The sequence below is a fragment of the Spermophilus citellus genome (assembly GCF_964194105.1).
Source record: "Spermophilus citellus genome assembly, chromosome: 11".
NCBI lineage: Eukaryota > Metazoa > Chordata > Mammalia > Rodentia > Sciuridae > Spermophilus > Spermophilus citellus.
The window spans coordinates 98,243,881-98,261,338 of NC_138192.1; the positions used below are offsets into that span (position 1 = coordinate 98,243,881).

At 38.4% G+C, this 17,458-nt stretch overlaps 1 protein-coding gene across 1 annotated transcript in view; it reads right to left on the reverse strand.

The window, feature by feature from the left end:
* ANKRD44 (ankyrin repeat domain 44) overlaps nucleotides 1-17,458 on the reverse strand; it is a 300,661-nt gene that overhangs the window by 33,563 nt on the left and 249,640 nt on the right. The gene's annotated exons all lie outside the window — the stretch shown is intronic.

The following is a 17,458-nucleotide window of genomic DNA, read 5'->3' on the forward strand; positions in this document are numbered from 1 at the left end:
GCCAGATAAAGGAGTGGCAGAGAGCACTGGAAGAAGGGAGAAGTCAATAGAATGCATCAAGTAGAAACGGCATGGTAAGTTCAAGGAACAAAAATGTCACTGTGGCCAGGCCATGGTATTGGTAAAGGTGCCAGGAAAGCGACATTCTCATGGAACCCTGGCAGGAGAACAAATTGCCAAAACCTTTTTAGGCAATTTATGTGTATATCTCACCCTAGGAATTAATAAATAAATAGATTCATGCTCAATGAGGCATGTATAAAGAAATTTATTAATTTTGACAAACACTTAATGAATAATTACCATGTATTTAGACACTGTACAATGTACTGAGGATTCAACAATAAAGTATTTAAAAATAGATTTTCTCATGGAGGGGGGGACATGCAATAAAAGAAAAAAGTCATGTAATTCACTAGAAAGTTTGAGGTGCTCCTGAAGAATTAAAAGTCATCTCACTACGGTGATACCTGTACAACCATGTTTATAACAGCACAATTCACAATAGCCAAACTATGGAAGCAGCCTAGGTTTCATCAACAGATGAATGGATACAAGAAAATGTGGTATACACACACAATGGAGTTTTATTCAGCCACAAAGAAAAACGAAATGACATTTGCAGGAAAATGAATGGAACTAGAGACCATGATGTTAAGTGAAATAAGTCAAATGCAGAAGCTTAAAGATTGTATGTTTTCTCTCATATGTGGAAGGAAAAAAGAAAACAAAGGTGGAAGTGGAGGTCCTAAATATCAAAGGGGGATCATTAGAGGAAGGGGACCAAGGGGTGAAAGGCAGGGAGGGAGGGGGGAAGTACAGAGGAGTGTGACATTGGTTAAATTATATTGTTATATTGTGTGCATGTACAAATATGTAAAAACACCAATATGTACAACTGTAAGGAGCCAGTAAAAAAAATGTGAGAGAAAAAAGAGAAAGTTTGAGGTGCTATGGAGGAAAATGAAGCAGAGGAGGGGAGTTTGGAGAGCTCAAGGGGAAACCATTTGGAAATTTTAAGGAGGGTGATCAGTAAGGGCCTTCCTGAGTGGGCGACAGCCCCGTCCCTCTTGAGAGAGATGAGGGAAATATGTGGGTATCTGGGGAAAGAGCATTCCAAGCTGAGGGGTCAGTAATTGCCAAGACTCTCAGGGATAGGGGTACTTAAAAACATCAAGGAGGCAAGAATAAAGTGAGCCAGCATGCAGGGGAGGAGATCCCTGGGGGTTGCTGTAAGGATTCTTATTCCAAGTGAGATGGAAATTCACTAAGATGTCATTCTTTTGAGCAAAGGAGTGACATGATCTAACTTTGACACTCTAGGGAAGCAAGGATGGAAGAGACCACTCAGGAGCTGAATTCACAGTCCATGAGAGAAATAACAGTGGCTTAGAACAGCAGGAAACAGGGGGTGACGGAGAGTAATCACTGGATCGTGGATGGTTTTGGAGGTACAGTCAACAGGATTTGCTGATGGACTGAAGTTGAATGTAAGAGAGAGACATCAAGGATGACTCCCTGTTTCTGTCCTAAGAAAAAAGAAGGATGGAGGGGCTGTGAACTGAGATGAAAACTGTGAATAAAGAGAGGGAAAGAGCAGAAGTTTGTTTGGGAAGTATTAAGTTTGAGGTGTTTAGAGAGAATATAAAAGTATATCTTAATCTCTAGGGTATATAAAGAACTCAAAAAACTAAGCACCAAAAAAATAAATAACCCAATCAACAAATGGACCAAGTATCTGAACAGACACTTCTTAGAAGAGGATATACAATCAATTAACAAATATATGCAAAAATGTTCATCATCTCTAGCAATTAGATAAATGCAAATCAAAACTACTCTAAGATATCATCTCACTCCGATCAGAATGGCAGCTATTATGAAGACAAACAACAATAAATGTTGGTGAGGATGTGGGGAAAAAGGTACACTCATACACTGTTGGTGAGACTGCAAACTGGTGCAGCCAATATGGAAAGCAGTATGGAAATTCCTTGGAAATCTGGGAATAGAACCACCATTTGACCCAGCTATCCCTCTACTTGGCCAATATACAAAAGACTTAAAAACAGCATCCTAAAGGGACATAGCCACAACAATGTTTATAGCAACACAATTCACAATAGCTAAACTTCGGAGCCAACCGAGATGCCCTTCAGTGGGTGAATGGATTAAAAAAATGTAGCATATATACATAATGGAATTTTACTCACCAATAAAAGAGAACAAAATCGTGGCATTTGCAGGTAAATGGATGGCACTGGAGAAGATAATGCTAAGTGAAATTAGCCAATCCCCCCAAAAACAAATGCTGAATGTTTTCTCTGATATAAGGAGGCTGATTCATAGTGGAGTAGGGAGGGGAAACATGGGAGGAGTAGATGAATTCTAGATAGGGCAGAGAGGTGGGAGGGAAAGGGAGGGGGCAGGGGGTTAGCAAGGATGGTGGAATGTGATGGACATCATTATCCAAAGTACATGTATGAAGACACGAATTGGTGTGAACATACTTTATATACAACCAGAGATATGAAAAATTGTGCTCTATATGGGTAATAAGAATTATAATGCATTCTGCTGTCATTTATTTTTTAAATCAATTAAAAAATCACACATTTTACAAATTAAAAATAAATAAATAAAAGTACATCTTAGCTACTAAGAGTAAAGCTTTGGAGTCCAGGATATTTGAAGCCTTAAGATCGGGGGATAGGACCAGGGAGTAGAGTAAACTAACAAGAGTCGACATCCCAGGACTCAGTCTCAGGGACATTAGGAGTGGAGAGATGAGGAGGAACAGTGAGAAGACTTAGACTGAGCAGGTGAAAACCAGGGAAGCAAGAGGTTCTGGAACCTAGTGAAGAAAGGGTGTTAAGAGAAGGAACTGTCCTGTCAACTGTCCTGATGGGTCAATTAAAATAAGGCCTAAGCTATTAATGACTCTGAGAATTTATCAAAACATTATATGAAAAATAGAAAGAAAAGGAAATACCTAGCAATAAGACTAGATTAAATACATTGTAGTGGTATATATTACCCCATTCAGATAAATTGTCCCTCTTTTTCATATAGCGATGTATCCAAAAGGAGCCCAGATCCAACACCAAAAGCTCTGATATATGGTGAGAGTCAATGTCCACTCCAGCCTCCTCACTGGTTGGCTTGGGCTGTCTATCTAGCAGAGACGGGACAACCAAGAGCCGCACTTCCTAGGCTCCCCCGAGTTATTTCTAGATGTGATTTAATTCTTGCCAGTTAAACACACTAACATGAAATTTTGAAGTCAAGAATGAGGCAGAGGAAATCTATGTGGTTTCTAATGAGGAGCACAGTCATGGAGGCCTTTGTTTCTTTGTTTTTTAGCTTTCAGGATACAAGCCACTAGCTACTGAGGAGAGAGAAGTAAGAGGCAAGGATGCAGGGCATCCATTTTGGGGCCATGTGGCTCAATTTAAAAAGCTTGTGTGGCATAGTGACACATGCCTGATACTCAGGAGGCTGAGGCAGGAGGATTGCAAGTTTGAGGCCAATCTCAGCAATTTAGCACCTTGTCTCAAAATAAAAAGTAAGGAGTGATAGAGCTCTCCTGGGTTCAATCCCCAGTACCACATGCACAAGGCTGTGTGGCTCTTGGGCAATAGTAATGGCAATGACAAGACCCCTGCCTGTCAGCAACAGTGATGTGCCTCTGGAGCCAGTCATTCTAGTGGTTGCCTCTGATTCCCTATCTCACTGGTCATGGGGAAGGAAGGGGCAGCCCCTCATCCCTTGCAGTTCAGTTCGCCAGCTTAGTGCCCACTCTTCTAAACTTCCCAGTAATCTTTTAGTTTATCTTTATTTTGCTTTATTTATTTTTATGTGGTGCTGAGGATTGAACCCAGTGCCTCCCATGTGCAAGACAAGCACTCTGCCACGAGCCACAAGCCCAGCCCTCCCAGTAATCTTTTAAACACCAATTTTATAAAATTAAATCATTTTCTTCTTAAAATAGGTAGCATCATTTCTGTTTCCTTCAAATGAAGCCTGAATAATGCAAAAAGTAATACAGATTTTTATAGAAGTTTTCTCATTGCGGGGTGGGGTACCAGGGATTGAATTCAGGGGCACTCGACCACTGAGCCACATCCCTGGTCCTATTTTGTATTTTATTTAGATACAGGGTCTCACTGAGTTGCTTAGTGCTTCGCTTTTGCTGAGGCTGGCTTTGAACTCGTGATCCTCCTGCCTCAGCCTCCTGAGCCATTGGGATTACAGGTGTGCAACACTGTACCCAGCTAGAAGTTTTCTTAATGAGTATGATGGAGTGGGAAATGATACATTCAACGCACTGGAAAGCAAAACTTTCTAAAAATCTACTTTATCAATTTTTCTCTCCATGACAGTTCTCAAACTTTTCAAGTAAAAAACACATTTTAGGGCTGGGGATGTGGCTCAAGCGGTAGCACGCTCGCCTGGCGTGCGTGCGGCCCGGGTTCGATCCTCAGCACCACATACCAACAAAGATGTTGTGTCCGCCGAGAACTAATAAATATTAAAAATTCTCTCTCTCTCTCTCTCTCTCTCTCTCTCTCTCTCTCTCTCTCTCCTCTCTCTCAAAAAAAAAAAAACACATTTTAAAGCCATATGCATAGAATAACACTATTTTCACCAAAAACCAGAAAAACTGTATTGATACAATAATATATGCAGAAAAGTTAGAAATACATACCATAAATGTATATATTTTAGGGTATTATGTACGTTTGACACAATAACCTAGAAGTGAGTTCACAGATGGATTTTATATATTTTTCTCATATTTCTCAATTTTTTTCAGCAATTGTGTATTATTACTATAATCAGAAAAACATCAAAGCTATTTCTATTTGGAAAAATAGTCTTTAATCTTTGTTCATAGATCCTTCGATTGGTAGAACTCCTTTCCAGTCAATAAATGTGGAACAAGATGCTATGATGCTATTAGTCTTTTGTAGATCAAATAACAGTATAAAAACTAACAGTTCAAAGCATATGATTTCAAATTTACAAATAACTGTATTAGAAGTATGAGGTACTTTGTGTTTGTTGTTTTAACAGTGTAAGAACTTGGAACTTAAACAAGCTAGAATATGTTAGCATAATGAAAGCAAATTTAATTTTAACTTCAAAGTAAATAACTTAAAAACCCATCTCTCTTATATAGTTGAAATAAAAGTAGCCTCAACTGCTTAAGAAAGCTAGAAAAACAGCTGTTCTTTGCTTTGTTTTCCAGCATTATCACCTGCAAGACTTCCTGGAATTGACAGTGTGTACCAACTCCAAATCCTGTCCTAGAATGAACTTTTAATCAAAGGAACACAGAATCATTTCCCCTACCATCACAGACACGATGAACAGGGATAAGAAGACAATATGCTGTTTATAGCCACCCATTAGGGACATTCCCATGACATTTATTAGAGGGGAAGATTTTTCCACACACACATAATTCAATCATTCTCCCAGCAAGTGATTTTACCTCATTCATTCAGCAAATATTTGCTGAGTGTCAAACTATGTTCAAGACCCTGGATTGGGGACCAGAATTCAACTATGCAGTGAGCAGATATGGTCACCAACCTGATGGAGCTTACAGGCTCATGGGGAACCCACAGAAATGAACAGGTCATTAAAGCAGACAGGCAAGAACTAGAGAAATGCAAGATGCTATGGAAAAACAAAGAAGTGTCTACCATAAAATTGGGGCCCCAAAAGATTTCTTTGTAAAATAATGTCTAACCTGAAACCTAGATGGTATGAGTCAGCCAGGCAAAGAGAAAAGGGAAAAATGTTCAAGGCAGGAGAAAAAAACACATGGAAACTAGGAGGAAAACACATTTGAAAAATTTTACGAATCTAAAACCAGGAAGAAATGAGGAACAATGAGGCTGGAGCTGTAAGCAGAAAAGATGAGACATAGAAAGATCACCTTATTACTGTTCTATCCAGGACATTTTCTGAGAGTGTTCTAGGGCAATAGTTGTAACCTGGGTATCAAATCGAGATCACTATTTAGTTACTGAAGTGCTTTAAGCAGGGAGGAGGCATGATCATGTTCAGGTTCTTGGCTGCAGTGTGATCCATGAACTATAGTGGCTCTGGGGGTGGAGACTACAATGCTAGAAGCAGTTAGGTCATTTCAGCTATAGAGAACTTTTAAACTGAACAAGAGAGAGAGAACTGATGTTAGCCTGAGGTACAGAAGAGGTAATGGAAATGGAAGGAGGTGGTCATAATCAAGAGTTTCATTCATTCTTCTACTGATTTCATTCAATAATTATTTATTGAGTATGGTGCCAGGCACTGAGATTACGGCTCTAATATGGTTTTTGCTAATACGGAACTTACAGTTTAGAAAGTATAATGAAAATTTTTCATTGATTAAATGTTGGAGGAAGAGGAAAGATTAGAGTCAGGGATGACATCCCACTTTCTAGCTTTGGTAACACTTTTAAGATAAGAAAGAGAGCACGTAAAGTCAAGGGAGAGAAAGATGCACTGAGTTTTGGTTTGAAGAGTTGCTGGTACATTCAAAGGGTAGCTGGATATAAGGTGTGAGGTTCAGAAGAGAAATCTGGGCTGAAGTTAAGAATTTGGGAATCATCAGCAATGGCTGATACATGAGGTCCCACTGTGGATGAGATTATCCAGGGAGAAAAGTAGTGAGAGGAAGGAGAAGGGCTTAGAATATAACCCACAGGAACCTTAATATCTTGGGGTTTGGAAGAGGAAGAGAGTGTGCAAAGAGGATCTAGGAATGGACAGAGGGCCAAGAGGTGACCCAGGAGAGTGAGATCATGGTGATGATGATGGTGGTGGATGTGGTGATGACCACCATGATGTTGAAGGTTGTGGGGATGATAAAATGATGTTGCTGAAGACTGTAACGGAAAATAGCCAAAATTTATTATGCTCTTTACTGGGAGATAAGAACTCCAACTAAGGGTCTTATGTGGATCATCTCAATCAAGCCTGAAGTAATCTATTACTTGAGGTTCAAACAGCCAATAAAGGACAAATCAGGGAATGGAACCCAGGTCCAACTCTTTATCCTGCATGACAATGCCTCCAAGTGATAAGCTGAAACTTTTCTTTGCTATTTCAATAAGGAAGCAGGGATAGGGAAGGATACAGAGAGAATTTGTCTATGTGTGTGAGTGTGTATATATGTGTGTATTTAAACATGTAGGTCTCTTTAAATCTCTAACTTTACAGTTTGTTTTTAATCTTTAAAATTTTTCTGTTTCTTAAAGATAAATAAGTTCCCATCTTAGTTGTACAGCAATCACCAGAGACATTAATTGGAATCTGTCTCCTCTCAGAGTCCTCCTTCCGTTTATGATTCTTCTTTGTTAGGAAGACAACACAAAAACTGTTGGGGGGGGGAACATTTGGCAAATCATTCAAAACTGGCATTTAAACTTTGAATTAAATTTCTTTCTAATTTAAAGTTTGGTCCTAAGTACCTCAAGTCCGAGGAATGAGTCAGACATTCAACACTGCTCAGATGAGCTTCTGCATGAGCTTCTCCCAGGAGGCATATGGGAGCCAGAGAATCGGAAAGCTTATACCATGACTCATTATACCAACTCATAATTCAGCTGGTGGTCTGCATATGGCTGGAAAATAACAATGCTCTACGGAGATCAACCTCAACCTAACTTGTCAAAATCAGAAATGGAATGGCTCTTTTGAAACACTGTTATTCTAGATAAGAATATGTGCCAAAGAGGTGGCATTGTAAAAAGAAGTGAGACACACAGGACATAGTTACAACTAGAAAATATAATTTTATATACCTAATATAAAACAAATGAGTTTAACATTGTCTTAAGTATCCATCTAATTAATATATCTCAGGCTTATCATCAACATGTACACAGCCTATGCATTCATGCTGAACTATACTCATGGATCCAATATGTCATAAATTCAACATGTGCATTTAAAATATATCACCATAGACTTCTATGGACACCATAAAATTTGCACGCATTCTAAGGACTGACTTGGTCCTCTGCCTAAAAAGTATATTAGAATGACTGCCTGAATAAACATCTTTATCTGAACTACTTAGTATTCCTCTTCTCTCTTTTTATTTGGTATCAGGGATTGAATCCAGGGGTGCCTAGCCACTGAGCCACATCCCCAGTCCTTTTTATATTTTTGAGACAGGGTCTCATGAAGTTGCTGAGATCTCACTAAATGGCTGAGGCTGGCTTTGACTTTTGATCCTTGTGCCTCAGCCTCCAGAACTGCTGGGCTTACAGGCATGGACCACTGTGCCTGGATTAGTCTCATTCTTTATCTTCTCCAAAATCCTCCAATTATTTATTTTCTGAATTGATCAGTCATTTATATAGCTTAGCACCGCTTGACCCCGCTTGTTCCTCCTTAGTTTCCCTCCTATACCATGAGTTTGCCAAGACTCTCTTCTGGTGAAAAAAAAAAATCAGAAGATTTGGGATATAAGCTACTTCCAATTCTCACTGAGAGGTAAAATGGAAGCCAAATGGGAATGGAGAAGAAGAAGCCAGGCTGAACGAGAGAACATTGGGACCATCTTATTTGTCTGTTGATTTACCTGGAGCGGGTATCAGGTGGTGGGGATGCTTGATGGGTTATTTTAGCCTGAGAAGAATACTGCATCTGAGATGACAAGTCATCGGACGTTTTAGGAATCTGGAGGTATTTCCACAGTACTGGAGGGAGGACTCACACAGAGAACACCTCACCCTACAGGCAGCACATGAGGCAGAAGGCTGTGCGTGCTCTTTTTACAAAGCGAGTCTGTGATAACAGTATCAGGGTCAAATATGAACTCAATTGTGAGCTGACTGGCTGCTGGGTTAACAAAACACTAACCTTATCAAAATTTGCAAGGGAACACATAAATATTACACTTGAGCTGGAAACTCAAGCTTTATAAATAGTACAAATGATGACTGGCTATTTGAAAACATGGGAGGGAAAAATCCAGGGGTCCCAAGAGATCTCAAGCTAATCTAAACCAGTTTAAAAAATGTTCTATTTAAGAAAACAGAAAGCAAGGACAGCTCAGACTCTGAAAACAGAAAAGTGTAGCCAGAGGGTCTGTGAGGCAACACTCCTCGGTAGCTTCTAGATAGACTCTGACTACATAGCTAGGGTCCACAAATGGAAGGGACAGGAGGAGCTAGAAAACCACAGAAAATATCCACAGGGACCAGGTAAATAAAGGTGCTCTGAGAAGAGATTTGAAAATGGATTTTTTTTTTTAATTTTCAGCAGTGAAGACCAAGAGGACATTCATGAGTCTTCAACTCTGTGAGTGTTGGAAACAGGCCGAGGTCCCTGGACAGTTAGCATCTCTGTCAGAAATTCTACTTCTCCTGTCTGGGTTTAGGAATGAAATCTCCCAGCCGCTCCTGACACAACTGTGCAGCCAATGCTGGTCCAATGGACTCCTGCCCTCAATCAAGCCAGCAGTGGGGCTGCGGCTGCACAAGTTTCACGCCACCAGGGCTGTGTCAACGCCCTCTCCGTTCAGAGCAGCCCAGGAGCCTGGTTAGAGCTCAGGAGATGCCACAGACCTTTCAGTATCAGAACTGATGTGACAGAACAGGCCAAGAGGACCTCAGTGGACCCCTGGGCCTTTGCAAGCAACCACAGTATTTTCAGCCCAGCCCCAAAGAAACCAACTTCTCCGTGGTGGCGCCTCAGTGACAACAGTCACTGTGTCTTTGTAATGATGCTGCTCATCTCCTTTCATACCTATTAGAAGAAGCTGTGTTGCCTGACATTGTCATTAACAACAATTACCAGAAACTCAGTGATTCTAGCAAGGTATGAATCTCATCTGTTTTAATTTCGATCTCCCCTCAGACCCACCACCCCTATTCCATAAGTCAGGAGCCATTAACTTTCTACACTTTCGAAAGTCAAGGTCTATGCAAATTTAAGAGGTGATAACACAAATTAAGGAGGGTGCTACTGGAAGCTTAGCTAGATTGTTTCTATTTCTTCTTGGGAGCTGATTTTGATGACTCTGCTTATCTCCTCCCTCCAGTGTGTATTCAGTTCCTGGTGATTTCCTTGCCAATTAAAAAGCAGAGGAGCCTGTAGTATGTGTGAGGAAAGGCTAATGAAACACGCTGTGAAGATAAAGCTGAATGCAAAATGCAAAATGCATGGTGTTCCAAAGTATCTTGCAAGAGCTCTGAAAACGTTCATATACTTTGACTCAGTAAACCTACTTCAGAGACTCCATCCTGAGAAACTTTTAAGCTCAAAGCTATTCAGTAGTCAAATAGTATGAATAACCTAAATTGAAGATTAATGGCTAAATTATGTTCCTTTAATAACTGACTATTATTTAACCATTAAAAATGTTTACCAAAAGTCTTTAATACCATTGGGAAAAGATGATGTCAAAATATCTTATGGAAAAAATTAGTATACAAAATTGTCCAAAGTTATCTTACAGATGCTTAAAAAATAAAGTGAATTATGTGAAAAAAGAAACTTGCACCAGGGCTGGGGATGTGGCTCAAGCGGTAGCGCACTCGCCTGGCATGCATGCGGCCTGGGTTCGATCCTCAGCACCACATACAAACAAAGATGTTGTGTCCGCCGAGAACTAAAAAATAAATATTAAAAATTCTCTCTCTCTCTCTCTCTCTCTCTCTCTCTCTCTCTCTCTCTCTCCTCTCTCACTCTCTCTTTAAAAAAAAAAAAAAAAGAAACTTGCACCAAAAGGTTGATAATGATTATTGAGGGTTGTGTATGAAACTGTGGATGTTCTGATTTCTTGTTTCCACTTTTCCACATATTTGAAGCTTTCTACAACAAATAAACATAACTCTTAATAAAGAATAAGAAAAATGTTTACTTAAATCTGAGATGGTTAAACCAGGAGATTTCCAAGGTCCCTTTGGCTATATTCTGCGTTATATCCAGTCAAAATTTAAGAAAAAATTTAAAGAAGTTTAATGTTTCTGTGACTAGTATATCTTTATAAAGCAGTAATAACATTCTGGCCAAATATCACCATTGGTTGAGTGCGTTTCCTCATGGTCATTAAATGTCAAATTCCTTAGGGGAAGGGACTAGTTATATCATGCATAGGCATTCAATAAATGTTTATTAAATTGAACTTAAATCTGATAAGTGAACGAGAGAGACCATTAGTGGAATTATTTACAGGGTGATGCTTGTATGCTTTGATGCTACAGGATTCCCAAAACATTGTTGCTATCTTATATTTTAGGTGAATTTTTATTCTGGGGTTGTGGGTCAGTAGTAGAGCCTAACATGTGTGAGAAACTGGGTTCGATCCTCAGCACCACATAACAAAAATAAATAAACAAAATAAAGGTATTGTGTCCATCTACAACTAAAAAAAAATTTTAGAAAAAACAAATTCAGTGACATAGTCATGTTGCATTTAAAAAGAGAGGAGTGCAGGGAGGAGGGAAGAATAGTCCAAGCATAGAGAATTTGAAGGGCAGTGATAATGCTTTGTATGATGTTCAAATAGTAGATACAAGTCATTATATTTTTTTCCAGACCCACAGAATGAGTGGACCCTAAGATAAACTATGGACTCTGGAGGAATAGTTATGTAACAATGTAGGTTCAGCAACTCTGGTGTAAAGTGTTGATAATGGGAAAGGAGCAAGAGTGTATGATAAATCTCTGTATCACCCTCTCAATTTTTCTGTGACCCTAAAACTGTTCTTGAAACATAAAGTCTTACAAAACAACAACAACCAAGCAAACAAACAATCAGCTAGTAAACAAACAAATCTTTTCTTTTAAAGCATGACCTTTTAACTTGCAATGCTTTAGGGATAAGTGTGTCTTTCTACCACAATGTCACTTTAATGATATTAGTGGATGGTATCATAACTAATCATGAAATGATCCTCTGATCTTCTGAATTGCAGAGATCATAGAGAAGTAAACAGTAATTTATCCAGTAAATTAAGCTAATACCAACTTAAGTTTTGATATTGATCTCATTGATGAACCAATATATGGGGGAGGTGAGATATCATTAAAATAATTCCAAACACATTTTCTGTTTGTAAATACCTAAATTAGTACAGAAGAGACAAGATAGTTTTGAATCACAAGAAAATATGATTCTTTTCATCTTGGTATAGCTGTTCCAGATGAGAGTATTAAGATGAATGCATAAAAAATAAGTCAAACTATCATTAGGGATAGGTACTGTAAAGTGATGGAAGAAGCCAAAAGTGATTATAGGGGGACAAGAATTTTTATTAATTTGAAGGAGTTGCAAAGAATCACTGAAAAAGCCATCTCAAATGTGAAAAAAATCAAAGTGTTCCATTATTATTTTAGAGGTCCCATAGCAGCTAAATGGTTTAACCATTGCAAGAATTATCAATTTTTCTTATGCAAAATAAAAATATAAAATTATCATATCTTGGTTAAACTGAATCAAAAGGCATGATTCACCTTAATAATGAAATATTCTCTTTGATGCCAAGTTACTGAACTTGGTTTTCATTCTTTTATGTGGGTGGTGAGCCAAAAGAGGGAAAGAATGTTTATGTCTTGGAGACAGGATATAACAGAGAGAGAGTTGAAAAGGGTGCCAGAGAAAACCTTTGAGGAAACACCAATAGGCTGCAGCCACCAGCAAATTTCAGCAATCTCAGACACAAGGTGAATGCCTTGGTCGCTGATACCAGCAAAATACATCCTGGGCACCCTTAACAAATCTACTCAGCACATGATTATGAGAGCAGCAAGTCCATTTGGATCTGGCAATAACTGGTGCAAGGAAATTTCAGTACAATGAAATTTTAGGCTATTCCTTGATATTCATAGTAAAGGAACTAGTCTAAACCATAGGCACTGACCTCTTTTGCATTTTGCAGAGGGTTTCAAAGGCCAAGGACAGTTAAGTTCATAGCAGCAGTTAAGTTCAAAGTATGGAATTCTATCTATGGAAGAGGCACCTGTTTTTTCTTATACTCTCTTCTTCTCTCTGGATTCCTGCATTACATCGTGTGTGGGTGATGAGGTGTGTGTAAAGGGGCAGGGGACAGGAAGACTAAAGGTCTGTGCCAATCAACCACTATTAGACATGGGTAATAAGAACATAGATGCAAACTTAAATAAGGCAATGGGGATACATGTCCTTTCAAAAGCATTGTTTAAGAGGTCTATCCCAGTTTAATTTTATAGTATAATGTTAATTAAAGGCTTATTCTCTACAAAGTTACATGTTAACTTGTAGACACAAATCATTTCTCTGCGAAGTTACATGTTAACTTATAGACACAATTATTTTTTCAAGAAAATTCCAGAGGCCATAGTTTATTGCCCTTTAGGATGTTAATCAGTTTTGTATCTAACCGAGCAATCTTTTTTTTCCCTAAATATTTTCTTAGTTGTAGTTGGACACAATACCTTTATTTATTTATTTATTTTTATGTGGTGCTGAGGACCAAACCCAGTGGCTCGCACATGCTAAGTAAGCGCTCTACCACTGAGCCATAACCCCAGCCCCTAACTGAGCAATCTTATTCACTATTACCGTATTAAAGTGCTCTGTTCCTTAAATGGTCTTTGAATGAGCTTTGGCAATCTACTGGTTTCCTTTTTGCTTGATAGAATTTTTGGAAAAAAAAATGTAACACGTGTTCCTCTTCTCTATGTATATGAATCATATTTTTCATTTTTTGAAAAGAATACTTTGACTTCGTCCATTCGTTCCAACTCTGACACAAGCCCTCAACAGTCTTAATATCCTTTGGAAATGGCTGTAACTGCCTCTTCCCCTCAATACTCAATTCCTCCTCCTCACAGTTAATTCTCCGCAGGAATACTGAGAGAATTTAAGAAGGTGCCTCTCTCCCCCTGGAAGGAGTTTGCTGGACAAGAGATAGAACAGACACACCTGTGCTGTCCCAAGATTAGAAAATCAATCTCACTGAATTTGCAATGAATTCTTCTTGAGCTCTGAGACAGATATTGGGTTCCCCTCATCTCTGCAAGAGTCTCTTTTATCCAGAGAATCATGGCAATGGTCAGGAACTTTTCATATGTGCCATCCTCTCCTGGCTCTCCCTGGGCTTCCTTCTTCTGGGGTGCCACCTCCTTCTGGGCACAGTAGTGGACCTTGGCTTAAATATAGGTTCTTCCAGCTGGTACTTGCTCATTTTTCTCCTTGGAACTAGCTGGCATACTCATCTACCAACACTGTCCCTTTTCTCTCCCCATTCTGCCTTACAGTGCTGAACTTGTTCAGCGCACTCAAGTCATCATCTAGCTCTTTTCCTGGTCACCTTCCTACTTAGAACCCTTAGCAGAAATGCAGGGTCCTCACCCCTGCCAGACACGTTTAGCACTTAAATCTCAGATCACCTGCAGCCCCCGGTAAGCAGACCCCTCTCTCCTCCTCCATCTTAACTCTGTTCAAAAATAAATCTCACTGCAGAAGAAAATGACATACAAGATAAAAGAACAGATCACTGACGGACGACAGGAAGCAGGAGCACACTAATTGAATCAAAGCTAAACAAGATAATTCAAAGAATTGTTTCTCTCAAAGCTCGTAAGATTTCATTTCATTATGTCATGTTTTCATTTACGTAAGATGACTTACTGTGCCAGAGTTCTTTTATGAGCACAGTAATGAGGAAAATATAAGAAAAATATGTTTTTAGATTTTTACAAAGGTAAGATATACAAAAATTATGTCATAGTGCCATCTTCTTTAATGTAATGAAACCATGGTGTTGCAAAGCCAGATTTTGTGTCAATTTAAAAAATATTTTTTTTCCAATGGGTCTTTCCATTGTGGGCTTGTCTTAGTTGCACACTCTACCCCTGACAATTATGCCTTTTTTTAATTGAAGGGGGTGCTAGAAGCCAGCTTCTAGGCCTGCATGTTGGCAAATACAGCCCTCCTGGATTCACTTTCCAACCCCATATCCTACCCCAGACAATAACAACCCTTTGGTTATTGTTAAACAGGAAATATCTACCCATTTCTTCCAGAGTAGCCAATATTCTGGAGAAAGAAGAAAGACGACTGTTTATAAAACTCACTCAATTCCTATTCCTTCTAATTTCATCCTCCCATTCCATAAAAAAATAAATGAATAAAAAATTTTAAAAAACTGCTCTGCTCCACTACCAAAAAAATAAAAAAATAAAAATAAAACATTCTCCCAAATCCTTTCTAACCTCCATGCATAAATAACTACTAGTCTCTCCTGAAAGATGCATACCCTGCTTCCTATATCCCCCACCCCACAATATAGAACATAATTTGCTGTCACAAATCCAGAAAGCCCTTGAATAACACATGCATTTTAATGAGTTTTAAAATCAGTCTCAGGAACTTTTCAGGCATCCAGCAACTCCGAGAGTCAGTTATATTCAACTGATGGAAAGAACCAAGCATCTTAAGCAAATAGTGTGCATACTATAAAACACACTGTAATTTGTGAATTTGGGCCATCAGAATGTAAACAAAGCCATTCCACTCATGGTGTTCAGAGGCCCTTGCACCAATTTGGGGATGTCTATGCCTCCTTTCCCATCTGTTGTTTGTCTTTTGTTTCTGGCTGTTAATTAGCTCTTTGAACAGAAGGTGTGAGAGGCGGGGCATATTTAATTTAGCAAAGTATATCATAAAAGTTCTCACAATTCTCATGCTAACCAATCTCACTGTGCTTCATGAGAGCACCAATAAATGGTTTAAGAGAGGTGAAACTATGAACTAAAATTAAGTTTTTATTACACATGGTCTTATATTACCACCTGGTCCCTAGTAATGAAAGAAAATCTAAAATTCAATGTAACTGTGTATTATTCAGAAGAACTGTTTAACAGTAACCTATACCCTTTTTTTTCCTCCACATTTTTTATTGGTGCATCTTGGTGGGATGTTATATATATATATATATGTATATATATATACATATATATATATATATATATGCATATATACATATATGCACACAATATAACAATATAATTTGGCAATATCCCTCCTTAGCACTTCCCCAACTCCACTCTTCCCATTCCCTGGTCTCTTTCCTCTATTCTATCTATCTCCCTTCATTTTTCATGTAATCACCCTGCAACTTTCTTTTCCTTTTTCCTCTCTAGCTTCCTCATATGAAAGAAAACATATGACCCTTAACCTTCTGAATGTGGCTTTTTCACTTAACATAATGGTCTCAAGTTCCATCCATTTTTCTGCAAATTACATAATTTTATTTTTCTTGACAGCTGAACAAAACTCCACTCTGAATATATACCACATTTTCTGTGTCCATCCATCCATTGATGAACATCTAGGCTGGTTCCGTGGTTTACTAATGTGAATTGTGCTGCTATAAACATGGATATACATGTATCACTGTAGTAAAATGACTTGAATTCTTTAGGATAAATAACAAGGAGTGTATAGCTGGGTCTTATAATGGATCCATGCCTTGTCTTTTGAGGAACCTCCAAACTGACTTCCATAGTGGTTATAGGAATTTACAATCCCATCAACAATGTAGAAATGTTCCTTTTTCTCATGTTCTCTCCAGTATTTATTATTGTTTGTATTCTTGATGGTTGCCATACTGATGCAATCTGTATTCTTCTAGAGCTTCTTTTTGTTACCAGTTATCTAACAGAATGACTTTGCTATGGTTTTGACAAGGCTTTATTCAAAACGTCATGTTAAAAATACTTTATGGGGCTGGGGATGTGGCTTAAGCGGTAGCGCGCTCGCCTGGCATGCGTGAGGCCCGGGTTCGATCCTCAGCACCACATACAAACAAAGATGTTGTGTCCGCCGAAAACTAAAAATAAAAATATTAAAAATTCTAAAAAAAATACTTTATGTACACTCTAAAAACTATAAAATTTAATCTGGATAAAGTTTCATTTTTAACTTTTAAAAATGTGGGACATCATGTTAAGCATTGTGGCAAATGTCTGTAATTCTAGTGACTCAGGAGGTTGAGGTGGGAGGCCAGCCCCTACAACTTAATAAGACCCTGTCTCATTAAAAATGTGTGACATCAGACATACTGGTGGTACAGATGAAAGGCAACTGAAAAACTTTCTGAATTCTATTTAAAAAATAGGTAGGAATACTGTTAATTTGACGTGGTAGAGACTAAACTACTTTTATTTGCTATGCAATAGCACAGTTGTCAAAATTGGACCTTGTTTTCTCCTTGAGGATACACACTGTCCCATAGATTCTTTAAATCAGTGTATAGATTGGCTAAGGACACATTTGAAACTAAAAGCACTAATTTTACTTCAAATTAACATTTTCATAAAATGTGTTTTTTCACAGATAAGAATGAACTACTTATAAAATCTTGTGTCAAAGATTAAAATAATTGTGATCAAAGTGTGATTTCAGATTTCTTTCTTTTTTTTTATGTCCAGGGATCAGCAATCC